This window comes from Lactuca sativa, chromosome 2 (assembly GCF_002870075.4).
Source record: "Lactuca sativa cultivar Salinas chromosome 2, Lsat_Salinas_v11, whole genome shotgun sequence".
Lineage (NCBI taxonomy): Eukaryota > Viridiplantae > Streptophyta > Magnoliopsida > Asterales > Asteraceae > Lactuca > Lactuca sativa.
In genome coordinates, this window is record NC_056624.2 from 175,495,664 (window position 1) to 175,513,905 (window position 18,242).

Sequence of the window (18,242 nt, forward strand, 5' to 3'; positions counted from 1 at the left end):
CTATTATGTAAATTACAAGGACCGCTTTTGTAACTTATTTCCTACGTAAGGACCAAACATGTGAAACCTACAAACGGCAAAGATACAAAATATAAGAGATGAAAATGTCGGTGTACAAAATTATGGGGTAAAAGTGATATTATACAAAAGTAAGAGATAGAAAGTGGCATTCGAAAAAGTAAGTGGTAGAAAGTGCGAGCGTACGAAAGTTTAAAGACTAAATATGCCAAAATAAGAAAGTTTTGTAGCTAAAGTCTAAAATAAAAAACTTCATGGCTAAATTTTTAGATTATTTATGACCAAAGTCTAACATAACAAAAGTTTGGGGTAAAAATGTAAAACTCTAAAAGTATGCATTGCAAAAGTTTAAAAATCTAAAGATTTACTCTTTAAAAAAATCAAATTAGGGTATTGTACTTTGAAAAGTTTATTTTTACCTATAGTAGCAGCATTCTTACATAGTGTTACAATACTTTATTTGATTTCTATTGCTATCATTGGTAATTAAATATATTGTTGTTATTTGAGAAAAACTAGAGAAGAATCTCGCGTTGTGGGTGTTCAAGTTGCGGGGTTTGGAGAGTATTTTATAGTCTTTTATTGAGAAACAGGAAATAGTAACAAACTTTACAATGCTTTAGATATAATGGCTCTAATTTTTCCTATGTTGCTAAAACAAAATGTAATATTAAATGTTGCTAATTATACAAAGAATCAATTTAAACCCATGACAATTAGTTTGAAGAGCAAACTACAAACACTAAATGATATATTATAAAACACCAATATAATCAAAAAATTACAATAACTATCTGATATACCTGTAATATAGAGTAACACCATCTTCCAAATCTTCAGCATATGTAATGAGACTGATGAATTTCTTTGTTAAAAGACGCAAAAACTTTAGAATTTTCCATCAATATAACTGCTTTCTTTATATTTAAAAGTAATATAAAATGTAGAAATTAAAAGTTAGCAAGCGAGTTGGCATATCGAGTAGTTGGAGAAGGTGATCCTGCATAAATAGTTTAAAATTAATCCAAGAAATCAATTCCTTCAAATAACAATTGTTTTTTAACTTAAAAGCATATCATGACTTAATATAACTTATAAACATATTATGACTTCATATAATGTATTAAAGTCTCACCTGAAATGTGAAGAGGGGATTGAGGAATGGGTTTGTTGCTTTTTGTACCCTTTGACCTACTATTGACTTTTCCACCTTTTGCAGATATAGGAGTGTAAAGAAGAATGTTGATTGTAGATGCATGACCAGGGCTGGATGATTTGTTAGATGTAACTTTATTTTAGCTTGTTCCAAAGTTTTCTCTTCACTGGCTGTGAAACATCAATTATGAAAAGAATTGTGATATTGGTACATTGTGCTTGTTGTAAGATCTATCTAAAGTTATCAATCAAGATTGCATAGATAGTAGATGTGTATGGATGCTTGTGTGAAATATAGTGTAATAGTGTAAGTACTATAAATAAGAATTAGAAGTAGTAAACATGTGATTATTTTTGAATAAAAGCTATAAGAATGAAATAATCAATGCAAGGAAGTCAAAATGATGATTTGGAAAGCCATCATGTAACTTTCTTTAAGCTTTATATATCTTCTGAATTCATATTTACTTGAATGACGTGTCTATGTATAAAAAAAATAGAAGATGTTTTTTTATTATACTTTATAGTGAATTATTTTGTTTTTTAAAATTTATTAATATACCAACTTATGTAGTAGCATATAACAATATCCCATTTTACCTGTTCATCAACGTTTTTGCATTCGTAGTCCTGGAGTCAGAACATTAGCATAAGTGGAACACCTCATCATCTACTGATGACAATCGATTAAGTCGATGAACAATCCACCTTCGTGATATGAACGGAACAGCGAACAGAATTCCCCCTGCAAATCAGTTAGATTTGTATAACTAACTTCAAGATATTAATTTCCATTTCTTTATTTGACAATGTTAAATAATACAGAAAAGCATGCCTAGAGAACCATGCCACTGAAATCAACAACCACAGTAAGAGCTGCCATCCACCTATACACGCTATCATCAATCCACCTTGAAGCACAAATTAGAAAGAAAAAAAAAACTTAAGTTGACAGAAAAAAGGAACAACAACGAACTTTCAATTTTAGTTATATAAAGGCTAAAGGATTAGTAAGGAAAATTGAAAGTGGAATCCTATAATTGGTTAAAATTTTCAAATAATATCTTGAAAATAGTTTGTTCTTGTAAAATAAATTTTTTTTTTGATCTTTGGAAGCAAGAAAGACTATTAGTTTGTAAAAAACGACAAAGGCTCTAAAATTATAACATGATCAAAGAGATGTGAGTCATGTGACTACTAAATCAAAAAGTGCTTTTGTATCTTTGAATAAATTATGTAAGAATCAATTCTGGAAATCAAAACCTATGTTCAATAAACCACCAACAAGCATACAAATAATATAAATTAGATACTATTTCTAACAACATGGTTTAGGTTGAAACAAAACTATCATGAAACTATAACCTTTGCTATTTCTACAGCAGTATCCCCAACATTAGCAAATCTGTTCACCAACCTATTAACATATTCTTGTATAAAATGGTTATATAATCTTTAACCACAAATAGTGTTGTATAATATCAAAATGTACATTTTTTAAAGGGGAAAAAATTCCAAAATCTAACAACCAATTGACTGAAGAACCGTAAAGAATAGAAGATTGTGCTAACATGAATAATATTGAATACAAAAGAGTTAAGAATGACAATAGGAGGAATCAAAGCTTCTTGTTTTCTCATCACAAACAAAAACTAAAGTAAGACATTTGAGATAAATAATGGAAGTAATATGGATTCGAAATCAGAGGGTACTTCCTCGTATAAGAAATAACTGAAGATAAATAACTTAAGAAACCCTAACTTGATAAAAGAAGAGAAAATCGAATTTTCATCCATGGAATCGCATTATGCTCTGCCGAAACACCACCACCTCCGATCATCTCGCTCATCGGCGGTTCCAAATGCGCCTTGCTTCAATTGGAGAATAAACCTAATGCGAAAACCCTTCACCAATTTTCCCTAAAATCACAAACACAACCACATAAACAAACTCAATAATCAAAACATCAATCCCTACTAAAGCACACTGATATAAAATTGGAAGATGTGAATTTGCATCTCTAAAAACTCAATCATGTAACTGATAGCTTAAATCCATGTAATAATTCATTCTATGCATATAGGGAAATCAAAATTTTGCTATCGAAATTGACAGAACCCATTAGTAGCAGACGGGTGTGGAAATAAGTGCCTTTTGTAGGCTAGAATTATTGTCGATGAAAGCATGATCACCCTCATCAACAACCGAAAGCAGGAAGGAGACGAAATCGAGGGGACGGAATTGATGAAGAAAATAAACTCCTCCTTCGAAACGGAAGGAGTTATCGGAGGGAGAAGACACAAAATCGAGGATGTCTCTGGTAGGGGCACATGAGAGATTGAATCGGAGACCATGAGAGGTAGCAGTTAGCCCAATGAAAACCTTGAATAACTCTTATGGTGGTGGAGTAAACATGCATGCGGTGGGTTGAATCGATGGGTCCAAGATCTGGAAGAAGCAGAGAAGAACACGTGATTAAAGGATAGATCACTTTTCAACACCATAAATTATGTTTAATTTCTTTATAGATTGTCTTCAATTTAAATCTCCACAATATAAATCCATATAAGAATTTCTGCTTCAATCGATAAGCTAACTGAGAGAGGAAGATGGAAACACAAAGGAACCAACCACCTTGCTCATCATTATCATCAGCTAAACCACCACTGTCGCACACCCTCAACACCAAACATGGGTTTTCCTTCAAGTTTACGAATTGTGCTGTCGGGAGAAATTATGAAAAAAAAAAAAATAAAGAATATAGATGAGAAGTAAAGGAGAAGCAGAGGCGAAACAGGTGAGGCAAACGCACGACAAACAGTGGAGGACTGATTCATGTTGGATGTCGATGAGTTTAGAGATAGACGGGAGGTTTTGGAGAGATAAGTTAGATGAGTCGGTGGCGGAAAGAATGCGTATTCAGGGTGGTATATCATTTGATGTTTCGATTTGTAATTGGCAGCAGTGGGAGGTGGGAGATGAACATATAACACGTAGCAATGATGTATCATAGAACATAACGTGTAGCAGTTGGTGGTTCTCACAAAAGAAAACCCAACAAAGAAAAATAAAAAAAAAATCCCACCAATAATAGTGAAGTATTGTTCAATAAAGGGGTTTAAAATTAATCTATATATAATAAGGTCGTATAGTAGAATATCAAAGGTCGGGGCACCAAAAGCGACAACACCACAAACTAATGTAACAAAAATTTGAGGTGCCATATTTGGTAAATGTTAGGGACCAAAAGTGGGAAGCTCTTAAACCTTTATGGCTAGCAATAGAGAATATCGAAGTTGCGGGACCGAAAATGCCAACTCCACAAACTAATGTGGTATAAAGTTGAGGAGGGACCAAAAGTGGAAAAGCGTTGAAAGTTTTGTGCTAAAAATTTGAAAAAGTTGAGGATGGACCAAAAGTGGCAAAGTGTCAAAAGTTGAGGAGGGACCAAAAGTGGTAAAGTATTTAATCTTTTGTGGAAAAATTTTGAAAAAGTTGATGAGGGACCAAAACTGTAAGGTTGCTAAATATATATGTGTTGTTATATGACAAAAAATAAGGTTCGTATAGTAGAATATCAAAGGTAGATGGACCAAAAGCGGCAATTCCACAAAATAATGTGGAAAAAACTTGAGGTGTCACACTTGGTAAATGTCAGGGACCGAAAGTGAAAAACTCTTGAACCCGGCTAACAGTAGAGAATATTGAAGCTACCGGACCAAGAGTGTCAACTCCACAAACTAATGTGGTAAAAAGTTGAGGCGGGACCAAAAGTGGCAAAGTTTTGAAAATTTTGTGGTAAAACTTTGAAAAAAGTCAGAGGATTAACCAAAAGTGACCAAGTATTGAACCTTTTGTGGCAAAAATTTTAAAAAGTTGAGGAGGGACCAAAACTATAAAAGTTGCTAAAGAAGTGCGGCAAAAACTCAAAATGATTAAACTATACTATTCCTTAACCCTAGGTGCTTTTATATATATATATATATATATATATATATATATATATATATATATATATATATATATATATATATATATATATATATATATATATATATATATATATATATACTTGAATAAACAAATATATATATATATATAATGTACACTATCACATAAACAAATATATACTTGAATAATTCTCTTTCATTTATTTCCAAAAGATATTAATCTTTGACCGATGTAGATACAGATTAATAACTATGTCTAGCGAAGAACACAGACGTTACATTTTAATGTGCTAAGTGAAATCCAACTATCAAATTCTAATAAATTGTTCAAGCAGTTTTCTATCAGTTTTATCACACTGGTTCAACCCGAGTTTTAAAGAAACCGTATGGTTCAATTTGGTATAGAAATTAACATAAAACCAATAATTATTAAAATAATCTCGTCTTGGTTCCTAATTCAACTGGCCGATTCAAACTGATTTTTAAAACATCGATTACAACTTAAAATTGTAGTCGATGTTGTTGAATACATTTTATAAATGGGGTAAAATCATAAAATTATCGCATCATCAATATATTACACAAATATATTACACATTGACAATAAAAGGACATAAAAATATGTTAATCCATATCATGTCATTATAGTTTAAATAAGTGATAAGAAGTATATTTTCCAAAGTTCACTATTTTAATAAAATGATAATTTCATAATATAATGTCGTGACGAAGAAAATGAAATTATAAAATTACAATTAAAAAAATAAAGGGAATTTCTTTTATATATATATATATATATATATATATATATATATATATATATATATATATATATATATATATATATATATATATGCCATAAAGCACATATAATGAGTAATAATAATAAAAAATATTACCATAATTAAATACAGAATATATTTACTATGTAGATTATTATTATATTTCATATTTAATTATGATAATATTCCTTACAACTAATGTATTTTATATTTAATTATGATAATATTTGTCATTAATTAATGTTTCTTATATATGTCTTTAAGGCATATTTTAGAAAATCCTAAAAATAAAAACTGATTTTTTTTTTTTTTTGTATTTAGCTCTATATTAAATTTCAGGTGATTGGAGATAGATTGTGAATTTTGAATGAAAGGAATATGTAATAATTGGAAAGTCCAAAAGATCCTACTGAACCATCATTGTCATGGCGTGCATGCATTTTTGAACTATTTGCAGTTTGGCACAATCAACTTAATATAATTTACTCTGTGATGTCATTGGTCTACCAAATAATTGTTCGTACTTCATAAAATATTTCGGAAGTTTGAAACCATTGATATATGATTTAATAAAAGTTTTAAATAACTTGATGAACAACTAAAATAAAAAGACCATCACATCTAAATATGTAAATTTATAAGGGAAATGACTCGTAAAAGTAACTATCTCTGATGGACATATAAAAATATAAACTTTTTTTTCTTATACACATTTTATCAATATTTTTTTTACACTTGACATGTAATACCATAGACCACCGGATACAAAAAGTTTACCTATTATTTTTTATAATTAAAAAAATAAAGATGATGTAGAAATTATATGTGAATACATGGTTATCATACACATTTCCTCTATTAGTCGACTTTAAGGCAAGTACTTCTTCACTACTCTTCAAAAAAGGTGCACAATTTCTCTCATGGCTTCCTCCTAAAATACGCACAGCTTCGGCTTAAGTTTTAACATACCCATGTCAAAATTGAAAATTGATATTGCAAATCCTTATGATTATGATTTTGGCTACCTCTCTTGTATTTGGACTTCACTAACCAAAAATAATCCTAGAAAACGGTTTAGGGTTTGCCCTAATTGATTGCTATGTGGGTTTTAATCTATATCTCGTAAGGTTTTCTTCACTAAGTTTTGCATTGTTTGTTTTAAAATAATCCAGAAATTAAATATAAATTTCGGTAATGGGATGATGATAAAGTGACAGTCAACAAAAAGAATGAAGATGAAGTGGTGTGACGATCCTATTAAGTAAGGATTGTCATTATGGAATATGAATTCAATATGTACAAAAGGAAGACAAATGAAGAAGCTCTTAATTTTATAAAAGAATAAGATAAGATGACTAGGAAAATGAGTAATCTCAAAAGTTATGTAATTCTGATTAAAATCAATAAAACACGTCAAGGCATGTGTTTATTATCATCTTCCAAGGTTTTATGTCGGAAATCCTACAAAGGATCAAGGGATTTCCTTGTAACTCATTTGTCTCACTTTGATCACCTTTTGATACTTACATTACATTAACACCACAACCTCTCATACATTTTGGTCGAATTACACTTGATCAATTTTTGACCAAAATAATTTGACGCCCACCGTGGGGTTGTGGTGTTCATAATCGCTCGAGAATCATGTCTACCCAACCGACCTTATCATCTTCCTCAAATCCTCACATTTCCTCTAAAAATCTTCCTCCATCCCCAGGTGGAGCTCCCAAGAGAACCTCTGAGGCACCAAAAAAAACACCTCTCTAGTCGTTACCCAAGGATTTCACGATCCTCCGGTACTGATTTCTAATAACGAAATCTTCGTTATGATTAAGAGATTGGAATGAAAAGTCACACTGCAACATGACGATAATAGGACGATACTCAAGGAAGTGGGGAGAATGGGGCAATGATCCACAAGCCTCAACTGTGACATCCTCATTTTCACGGCCAGAAAAGACCGATTTGTTTATTCTTTGTTTTATAAAATCAGAGAAATCTTTTAAAGAAAACAGTTATGGAATTTGTTCCCAAAACAAAACATGATAAAAATTATCAAAGCATTTCTTTAAAGAAATGTATTTTCATTATATAACAAGATCTCGGGATGTCATGTTCAATACAGACCAAAAGCATAAACAGAACAAAATAGACCTTACAACAGTTATTCATAACTACTGACCTATAATCCAAAATCTCTCGTCAAGTCCACCAACTTATACTCTTGTGCCATTACCTGTAATGCAAAAAAAACTGAGTGGGTCAGGCTTGGGAGCCTGGCGACAATAATATAATTATTATATTCAACCATTAAACAATCAACCCAATTACCCAGCACCATTATCTTCTTTATTTCTTAAGGTTTTACCCTATTAATCAACTATCATTCCTTCATTCATTCCTAAGGATTGACCTAAGGAATTAGCACAAACTTCCATTTCTACATAAGGCGCATCTGCCAACATTATCCTTTAAGCGCCTCTGCCAGGATTACGTCATACACTATAAGGCGCGACTGCCAGGTTTATGACATTCTCTTTTAGGCGCATCTGCCGACATTATCCTATAAGCGCATCTGCCAGGATTATCCGATAAGCGCATCTGTCAAGATTACGACATTCACTACTTGGTGCATCTACCGATATTATTCTTAAGCGCATCTTTCATACCTCATCATTTATCACTTTCCAACTATCTCATCTACCCATGTTCAAACCAACATATTTGTAGATATAAAATACATATACAGTTTAACTCATTTAAAAACTATATAAAACATCCATTCCACACTCATCTCAAATAAACAACAATATATAAACACATAGCACGTATTTTATAACAAATATTTCATATTTATGTATTAGAAGATAGTAACCACACGTTCACCCAAACATATACTTAATACATTCAAACAATACTTGTATTATACCCGTGTTTATGAAAGGGACTATACACACACACATATAAACAACTTTATATTATACACATAGCACGTATTTTATAGCAAATACTTAATATTTATGTGTTAGAAAAAGTAACTACACACTCACTTGATTAGAATATGATCGGACAACACTACGGCTTGTAGAAGTAGTATTCTTCGGCAGATCTGGAAGATCTTCACAAAAACCAGACTCCTCGCGGGCAGAGCTTCGGCTCGGGAATCGCACTTATCGGGATCTTCGGGACTTGCTTCGGGGCTCGGGAATGATACCGGGGCTTTGGGATAATTCTTGCACGAAAAATGATGCAAAATGGGAGAGAGAAGAGAGAAAAAGAGCAAATGAGTCGGCTGCCCTCGCATCCTATTTATAGGAGGCTGGAGCCTCGGAGTACGCTGGGCATACAGCAGTATGCGGGGCGTACGCGTCCGAATCGTCATTGCATGCGTCATCCGAAGAACTCGAGTGTGAGGGACGTCACGCTTCGATGTACGTTGGGCGTACTTTGGATGAGTCCGATGACTCCCCTTCGGATAATACCGGATTTTATAATTAATTTTAAATATTAATTATTTAATAAACTTTGAAAATTCATATCTCCTTCATACGAACTCCGTTTTCAACGTTCTTTATATCCACGCATAGGTGAGACTACGCTCTATAACTTTCGTTTAGACTCCGTCGGCTAATTTTGATTTACTTTTTATTAATTAATTTTAGTAGGCCGGGACAGAAAAACTTCGTTATAAATTCATAACTTCTTCGTTTGACGTCTGTTCCCGCCTAACTTTTCATTGCTTCGATACCAACAACGAGATCTTCGATTCTCATTTAGATTGATTCGACTAAAAACCGCTCGATCTCAAAGCGAGTATTCGGGGTACATACTGCTAAGTCGAAACTTCGAAAAATCATAACTTCCTCATACGAAGTCAGATTTGGACGTTCTTTTTATGCACGCTCATGGTTTAATGAACTCTATGACTTTCGTTTAGATTGCTAAGGCTAAATATCAATCTAACGTAAATTCACTTTTTACGTCATTCAGCGTCGTGTCGGTTCTGCCGCGAAACTTCGACAGGTCATAACTTCTTCATTATAACTCGGATTTCGGCGTTCTTTATATGCACGGAAACCTTGTAACATATACTATAACTTAGTTAAGATTATTCATTCTAAATAATCTTTCATCAAAAATTCATTTTTGACGCCTATCGTCTCTAAATTGACTAGCCCGGATCTACGGGCGTTACAATTATCTCCCCCTTAGGATGATTACGTCCCGGAATCATCAACGAAATAGGACTTGCATAATGATTCCACACGTTATTTCTTCATCCTAGGTAATAACCGTAACTTCCATGTTTCCTCGAAAGAGTATTTAACTCTATGGCTTTCTTAACCGCAGAAGATGCCCAATCTTGCATCTGCTTATCGTACTATGTTATACTTTCAATTGTAACCTTCAAGTTACCAAATAAGTCCTCATTGTGGACTCCTTCTTCTTCTCAGGATAAATACTTTCCTTTATCTATTGTAACAAACCGATGGGTCGTGCTCTATTGACCTCTCATCGCATGATGCGACGCTTAAACTCGGTCTTTAATAAAGTTAAATTCCAGAATGGAATTATACCTTCCTTCATATTCTAATGTGATATAATCACATTTCAGCATGTAACATTTCTACCTGCAAACTTCTTTTAACAACGAGCACGACACTATCAATCGCATTAACTTCAACCTTCTGACTTAAGTCAAATGTTACATCTAACTTGGTCCTCTAGACCACGTAACATACTCCTCGTAGTCGAACTCAAATTTAAATATGACCACTAGGGTCGGAACAAGAAACATCTTACTAGTCACTACCGAAACGAAGGTAATGACACACTTGAACAAAACGGAATCAATTACTAGCTTCTTGGTAACCTTGTGACTTTCCCTGATCCAAGTGCGAGTCATGTGCTTCCGGTAGTATATGCATCTACTACCTTTCACACCTACTCATACTCGTCCCAAGTATTGTCTCGCAGTCGACCAAGTCACCATACAAGAAAGTCAGACAATCATTCAACATATCAGTTAGCAAAACTAGGGTTTATATTAATTCCTTGAAACAATTACACAAAAGTTCAAGTTCACCCTATATTATGCCTCTAATAGGCTACATACATGATACTTTTCATATCGCTACTTTATAACTTGATCTTAGATATAAGATCCTTATTCCTGATTCCTTGTACTGCCATCTGCTTCATGAAGGATCAATGGAAATGCTCTTGCCTTTAGCTTTGGCGGCGCCTCTAGCCTTGCTGCTTGATTTTTCCTTGGCCAGTCTTGCTTGAAGTGCCCCTCTTCGTTACATTCATAACACACCTTTTTGTTGAAAATACATTCATCGGCGTAGTGCCCATGCTTTCCACACTTGAAACATGTCACCTCCGCGCCACATTTTCCTGAGTGCTTCTTCTTGCACTTATCGCACCACCTTGACTCATCCCTTCCTCCTCCTCTAGACTTCGAGAATTTTCTTTTCTCATTAGAACCTGAAGATCCTTCTAAATTTCTCTTCTCGCCAACTTCAACCTTATTTTCAGTCCTCCCCTTGATCATATTCTCAACAGACTTGGCATCCCAAATAGCTGCCTCTAGAGTAGGTGCCTGACACACTGGCACCGCATACTCCCAAGGGAGTCCCTTTGCGTACCGGTTGACTTTTGTCAGTTCGTCTGGGACGATGCGCAAAGCAAACTCCATCTTGTCTGTGAAGGCATTAGTGTATTCATCCACTGACATGCTGCCTTTCTTCAATATCAGAAATTTGTTCTCCAACTCTAGCAGGTTTTGGGTCGAGCAGAACTTGCGCTTGAATTGCACCAAGAACTCTGCCCAGGTCAGTTGTAGTGGCTCATTAGGACTTAGCATCTTCCCCAAAGTGTTCCACCAACGAACAGCCCCACCCCTGAACTGACGTACTGCAAAAGTGGTCTGCAACATGCCTCTGCAACCACACATCATGAAGGCTAGCTCCATTTCCGATATCCAATCCATAACTCCGATCGGATCCTCCTTTCCAGTGAAGGTCGATGGTTTGCAAGTCAGAAAATCCTTATACTTGCATCCCATTCCATCATTCCTTCCATTCTGGTTGTTTTGCCTAACTATCGGTGGGTTGGCTTGACCAACAGATCCACTGAAGTTTCCTCCTTCCAAGTGCCCTTCATTTAATTCAGGCTCTTCCACTTGAATTGATAGTTCTTCACGATTCTGTTGAAGCAACCGCCTGGTTTCATCCATCTGACGATCCAACATTGTTTGAATCATCATTTGCACACCAGCCATGGTTATTGGCTCAGGTACTGCTGCTACGACAGGTATTTGCTCAATCACTGGTGATTGATTCCTGTTTTCATCAGCATTTCCAACTCCACTTCTTGTTCTCACCATTTTTGATCTATACACCGAATAAGGTGAAATTAGATCCTCATTCACGATAGATATCCAAATCAGCCTTATCACTCCGAAACGTTTACATGCTAGTCCTAATATCGTAGACGTACGCTTAGAATCCTACACACATAAAGTTTCTAGATCCGTTCGGCAACAGACCATAGATCCGAACAAATAATATCATATATGGCAACATATAACATTTAGCACATAAAGCATTTTAGGCAAGTTTCCTAAAATAAACTAGTGCTCGTGTCTAAAATATCACAGACACACATATCAAAATTTCACTTAGCATTCTAAGTTTAAGTCTAGAAATCCTACAAATTCCTAGTTTGCTTAAACTAATGCTCTGATACCAACTGTGACATCTCCATTTTCACGGCCAGAAAAGACGGATTTGTTTATGCTTTGTTTTATAAAATCAAAGAAATCTTTTAAAGAAAACAGTTGCGGAATTTGTTCCCAAAACAAAACATGATAAAAATTATCAAAGCATTTCTTTAAAGAAATGTATTTTCATTATATAACAAGATCTCAGGATGTCATGTTCAATACAGACCAAAAGCATAAACAGAACAAAATAGACCTTACAACAGTTATTCATAACTACTAGCCTATAATCCAAAATCTCTTGTCAAGTCCACCAACTTATACTCTTGTGCCATTACCTGTAATGCAAAGAAAACTGAGTGGGTCAGGCATGGGAGCCTGGTGAGCATATAGGGTTTTCGACCCACAATAATATAATTATTATATTCAACCATTAAACAATCAACCCAATTACCCATCACCATTTATTTCTTAAGGTTTTACCCTATTAATCAACTATCCTTCCTTCATTCATTCCTAAGGATTGACCTAAGGAATTAGAACAAAACTTCCATTTCTACATAAGGCGCGTCTACCAACATTATCCTTTAAGCGCCTCTGCCAGGATTACGTCATACACTATGAGGAGCGACTGTCAGGTTTATGACATTCTCTTTTAGGCGCATCTGCCGACATTATCCTATAAGCGCATCTGCCAGGATTATCCTATAAGCGCATCTGCCAAGATTACGACATTCACTACTTGGTGCATCTACCGATATTATTCTTAAGCGCATCTTTCATACCTCATCATTTATCACTTTCCAACTATCTCATCTACCCATGTCCAACCCAACATATTTGTAGATATAAAATACATATACAGTTTAACTCATTTAAAAACTATATAAAACATCCATTCCACACTCATCTCAAATAAACAACAATATATAAACACATAGCACGTATTTTATAACAAATATTTCATATTTATGTGTTAGAAGATAGTAACCACACGTTCACCCAAACATATACTTAATACATTCAAACAATACTTGTATTATACCCGTGTTTATGAAAGGGACTATACACCCACACATATAAACAACTTTATATTATACACATAGCACGTATTTTATAGCAAATACTTAATATTTATGTGTTAGAAGAATGTAACTACACACTCACTTGATCATAAGATGATCGGACAGCACTACAGCTTGTAGAAGTAGTATTCTTCGGCAGATCTGGAAGATCTTCACAAAAACTGGACTCCTCGCGGGCAGAGCTTCGGCTCGGGAATCGCACTTCTCGGGATCTTCGGGGCTTCGGGACTTGCTTCGGGGCTCGGGAATGATACCGGCGCTTCGGGATAATTCTTGCACGAAAAACGATGCAAAACGGGAAAGAGAAGAGAGAAAAAGAGCAAATGAGCCGGCTGCCCTCGCATCCTATTTATAGGAGGCTGGAGCCTCGGAGTACGTTGGGCGTACAGCAGTACGCGGGGCGTACGCGTCCGAATCGTCATGGCATGCGTCATCCGAAGAACTCGAGTGCGAGGGACGTCACGCTTCGCTTCGGATGAGTCCGATGACTCACCTTCGGATAATACCGGATTTTATAATTAATTTTAAATATTAATTATTTAATAAACTTTGAAAATTCATATCTCCTTCATACGAACTCCGTTTTCGATGTTCTTTATATCCATGCGTAGGTGAGGCAACGATCTACAACTTTCGTTTAGACTCCGTCGGCTAATTTTGATTTTATTTTTTATTAATTAATTTTAGTAGGCCGGGACAGAAAAACTTCATTATAAATTCATAACTTCTTCGTTTGACGTCCGTTCCCGCCTAACTTTTCATCGCTTCGATACCAACAACAAGATCTTCGATTCTCGTTTAGATTGATTCGACTAAAAACTGCTCGATCTCAAAGCGATTATTCGGGCTGCATACTGCTAAGTCGAAACTTCGAAAAATCGTAACTTCGACAGGTCATAACTTCTTCGTTATAACTCGGATTTCGGCATTCTTTATACGCACGGAAACCTTGTAACATATACTATAACTTAGTTAAGATTATTCATTCTAAATAATCTTTCATAAAAAATTCATTTTTGACGCCTATCGTCTCTAAATTGACTAGCCCGGATCTACAGGCGTTACATCAACAAGCAGCACCCTCGATCTTGTAGCCCAAGATCCTGAACTTCGACAACACGGAATTCCTATCGAATCGTCGCGGGATAGGATCCTCAATACCAGCCTCTATTCCCTCGTAGGTCACGGCTCAAACAGAGCAAGCCCATATGATCCAAGATCCCGGCAAAACCTTTGTTACTCCCAATAACAAGGATCCTGGTAACTTCATCACTAATAATACATTTACCACTAACTCTATGGATGTTGATGCAGGAATGAAGCCGATCATGGCCAAATAACTTCAATAGCTATGACAGATGATCTCAAGCATACCTGGGGTAGTCCAACCTATACCGAAAGTCTCCCCAACAAGCCACAAGATCTCGAGATTCGCTCCTGCAATCGCTGACATCGATGTCCCAAAGCGCTTCCAAACTCCCAACATGAAACCTTATGATGGGACCACTGATCCTGAATAACATGTGGCACAATACAGGGAAATAATGGAGATCATTGCCATTCCCACACACTTGAAGGAAGCTTGGTTGTGAAAGGGTTTTGGTTCCACCCTCACAAGATCGGCATTGAAATGGAAACTAAATTACTAGTGATCTATATCGGGTGGTCCAGGATCCTAAGGAATCCCTCAAGGATTTCATGAACAGGTTTGGCAGAGAAGCTCTGAGTATCCCCAACACCGACACGACAACTACCGTGGAAGCCTTCAAAATGGGACTAAAGAAAGACTTTCCTTTCTACGAAGACCTTGTAATGACTCCATGAAAAATAATGGATGAGGTGAGGAGCAAAACTTTAAGGTTCATAAGATTCGAAGAAGACAAGGAGATCAAAGAGGAGCAACCCACAAAGCTCATATGAGAATCCGAATAGGGATGCCGAATCCTTGACCCAGAGATCCTACAAATCTAAACCTTATTCCAGACCCAATCATCATAAGGCCAATTCCCTTGAATATGAAAGGGAGGAAGAAGAATTTCCTAAGATCACTGACTACTATTTTTCTGTGGATGTTTCAGGTCTAATATTTGCCATGCGGGAACTTGGCGACAAAGCGATATGGCCAAGAAAGGGAGAAAAGTCCACCACCTGGCAAGGTAAGTCTAAGTAGTGTGCATACCATGAGGACTTTGCTCACATTATGGAAGATTGCATAGCCCTAAGAAAAGAAATTAGTTACCTACTCATCAAATGATACATCAAGGAGATCCTTGGAAGAAGAAAGGAAATATCCAAAAAAAAGAATCATGATCCTCATAAGATCCTTGAAAAACCAGGATCCTCTCCTGCAAATGTTAAGGTAATCGATGTGATTTCTGGAGGATCTGACATTTGTGGCACTTCTTATTCTGCAGCAAAAAGACATTCTAAACTATCGAAGACGGAGAAAGAAGAAAGGCCACGGAAAAACACATCGATCACAAACAATAAGGAAATCAACTTTGGCGAAATAGATAGAATAGACGTCCAGGATCCTCATCATGATGGCCTGGTAACCACTCTTTACATAGTCAACCATTTTGTTAAAAGGATCCTTGTTGATGGAGGATTCTCTGTGAGCAGCATACTCCTGGACGCTTTGAAAAGGATGAACATCCCCGTAGGAAAATAGTCAAAAGATCCTCAATGCTGATCGGATTCAGTGGTGAAAGAAAACATACCGTCGGCGAAATAAAGCTACCTATTTACATAGAGGGGGTAAACTCTATGCACCACTTTTATGTAATCGATACATTATCCTCCTATAATGTTATACTAGGTAGACCATGGATCCACTATATGAAGGTTGTCCCCTCGACATACCATCAATTTTTCAAAATGCCCACTCCATGGGAGACAGTAAAGATCACCAGTGATCAACAAGAATCCAAGGAATGCAACAAGACTTCGATGAAATCTTCAATAGTACCACAAAAAGCATAACAATTAGATTTGGGGGCATGATGTGTGTTGGAGACAAGAGAACAGGATGTAAAGGAAGTTCCCCTAAACCTCGAGGAACTTGAAGCCAAAATCTTGATAGGATCCTCACTTCCATAACAAACCGAACAGGAACTAATAAAGTTCCTAAAAGATATGAGCAAAACATCTCATAGAAGCATGAGGATATGACAGGTATAGAAAAGAATATCATAACTCATAAACTTAACATTGATCCTTTTTTCAGACTAATACACCAAAAGAGAAGAAAGTTTGAACCCGAAAGAAACCAGATCATCCAAGAAGAAGTAGAAAATTTCCTCAAAACAGGGATGATCAAGGAAGGCAAGTTCCCAAGATGTCTAGCCGATGTGGTCGCCATACAGATGAAGAACGGAAAATGGAGAATATGTGTGGACTATACAGATCTAAATAAAGCTTGCCCTAAGTTTCCTTTCCCCTTACCACACTTAGACTCCATGATAGATGTTACAGTTGGCCATGAACTACTAACGATTATGGATGCATCAGTGGGATTCCCACGAGTCCAAATGGAACCATCTAACCAAGAGGATACCGCATTCATTATCCCAACAGGTATATATTGTTATACTGTTATGCCCTTTGGTCTTAAAAATTCAGGTGCAACATACCAAAGGTTAGTCAACCGGATGTTCATGAATAAACTGGGGGCACCATGGAAGTCTACATTGATGACATGGTGAAAATGTGAAAGAAGGTTGAGGTTCACCTCAAGGATCTTGAAGACGCCTTCAACATACTAGACGAATATAACATGAAGTTGAACCCTTCCAAGTGCCACTTTGGAATGAGGTCAGGCAAGTTACGTGGATACATGGTGACTAAAAGAGGAATAGAAGAAAGTATGGAGCAAATAAAATCCATCATCGATTTAAGATCCCCATCCTCGACGAAGGATATTCAGAGACTAACAAGAAGAGTACCAAAACTTAATAGGTTCATCTCAAGATCCTCATAAAGGTGCAAGCCTTACTATGACATCTTGAAGAACAAATGATATGAGTGGACTAAAGAGCACGAAGATGCTTTTCAGGAACTCAAAAATTATATTAGTTCTGCACCCTTGCTAGTGAAACCACTAGATGGGGAATAACTCCTCCTATACCTTTCGGTATCCTCTAACGTTGTAAGTGTAACTTTAGCCAAGGATCTCAATGGGGATCAACATCCCATATAGTACGTAAGTAAAAGTCTCCTGGATCCTGAGAACTAACTACCTTATCAAGAATGTTATTCCCATCTTGAAAAACTAATACTTGCATTAGTAAATGCTTCCACAAAATTAAGACATTATTTTGAAACACACACTATACATGTGAAAACTAACTACCTTATCAAGAATGTTATGCAAAAACCAGAGATATCAGGTAAGATGGAAAAGTGGTCCGTGAAGCTAAGCACATATGACATCAAGTATGAACCAAGATCAAAAACAAAGTCATAAGCACTAGCAGACTTTGTGGATGATTTCAGTGATGATCTACAACCTGAATCAAGGTTAGAA

The 18,242-nt window shown here is 35.7% G+C and overlaps 1 long non-coding RNA gene across 1 annotated transcript; it reads right to left on the minus strand.

The window, feature by feature from the left end:
* Nucleotides 1–690: 690 nt before the first annotated feature.
* Nucleotides 691–4,230, minus strand: LOC111902778 (uncharacterized). The gene is made up of 4 exons (XR_002853961.3): nt 2,935–4,230; nt 1,774–1,918; nt 1,154–1,344; nt 691–1,018 (listed from the first exon to the last, which is right to left on the minus strand). It is a non-coding gene; the product is annotated as an uncharacterized LOC111902778 (long non-coding RNA).
* Between the last annotated feature and the right edge of the window lie 14,012 nt (nt 4,231–18,242).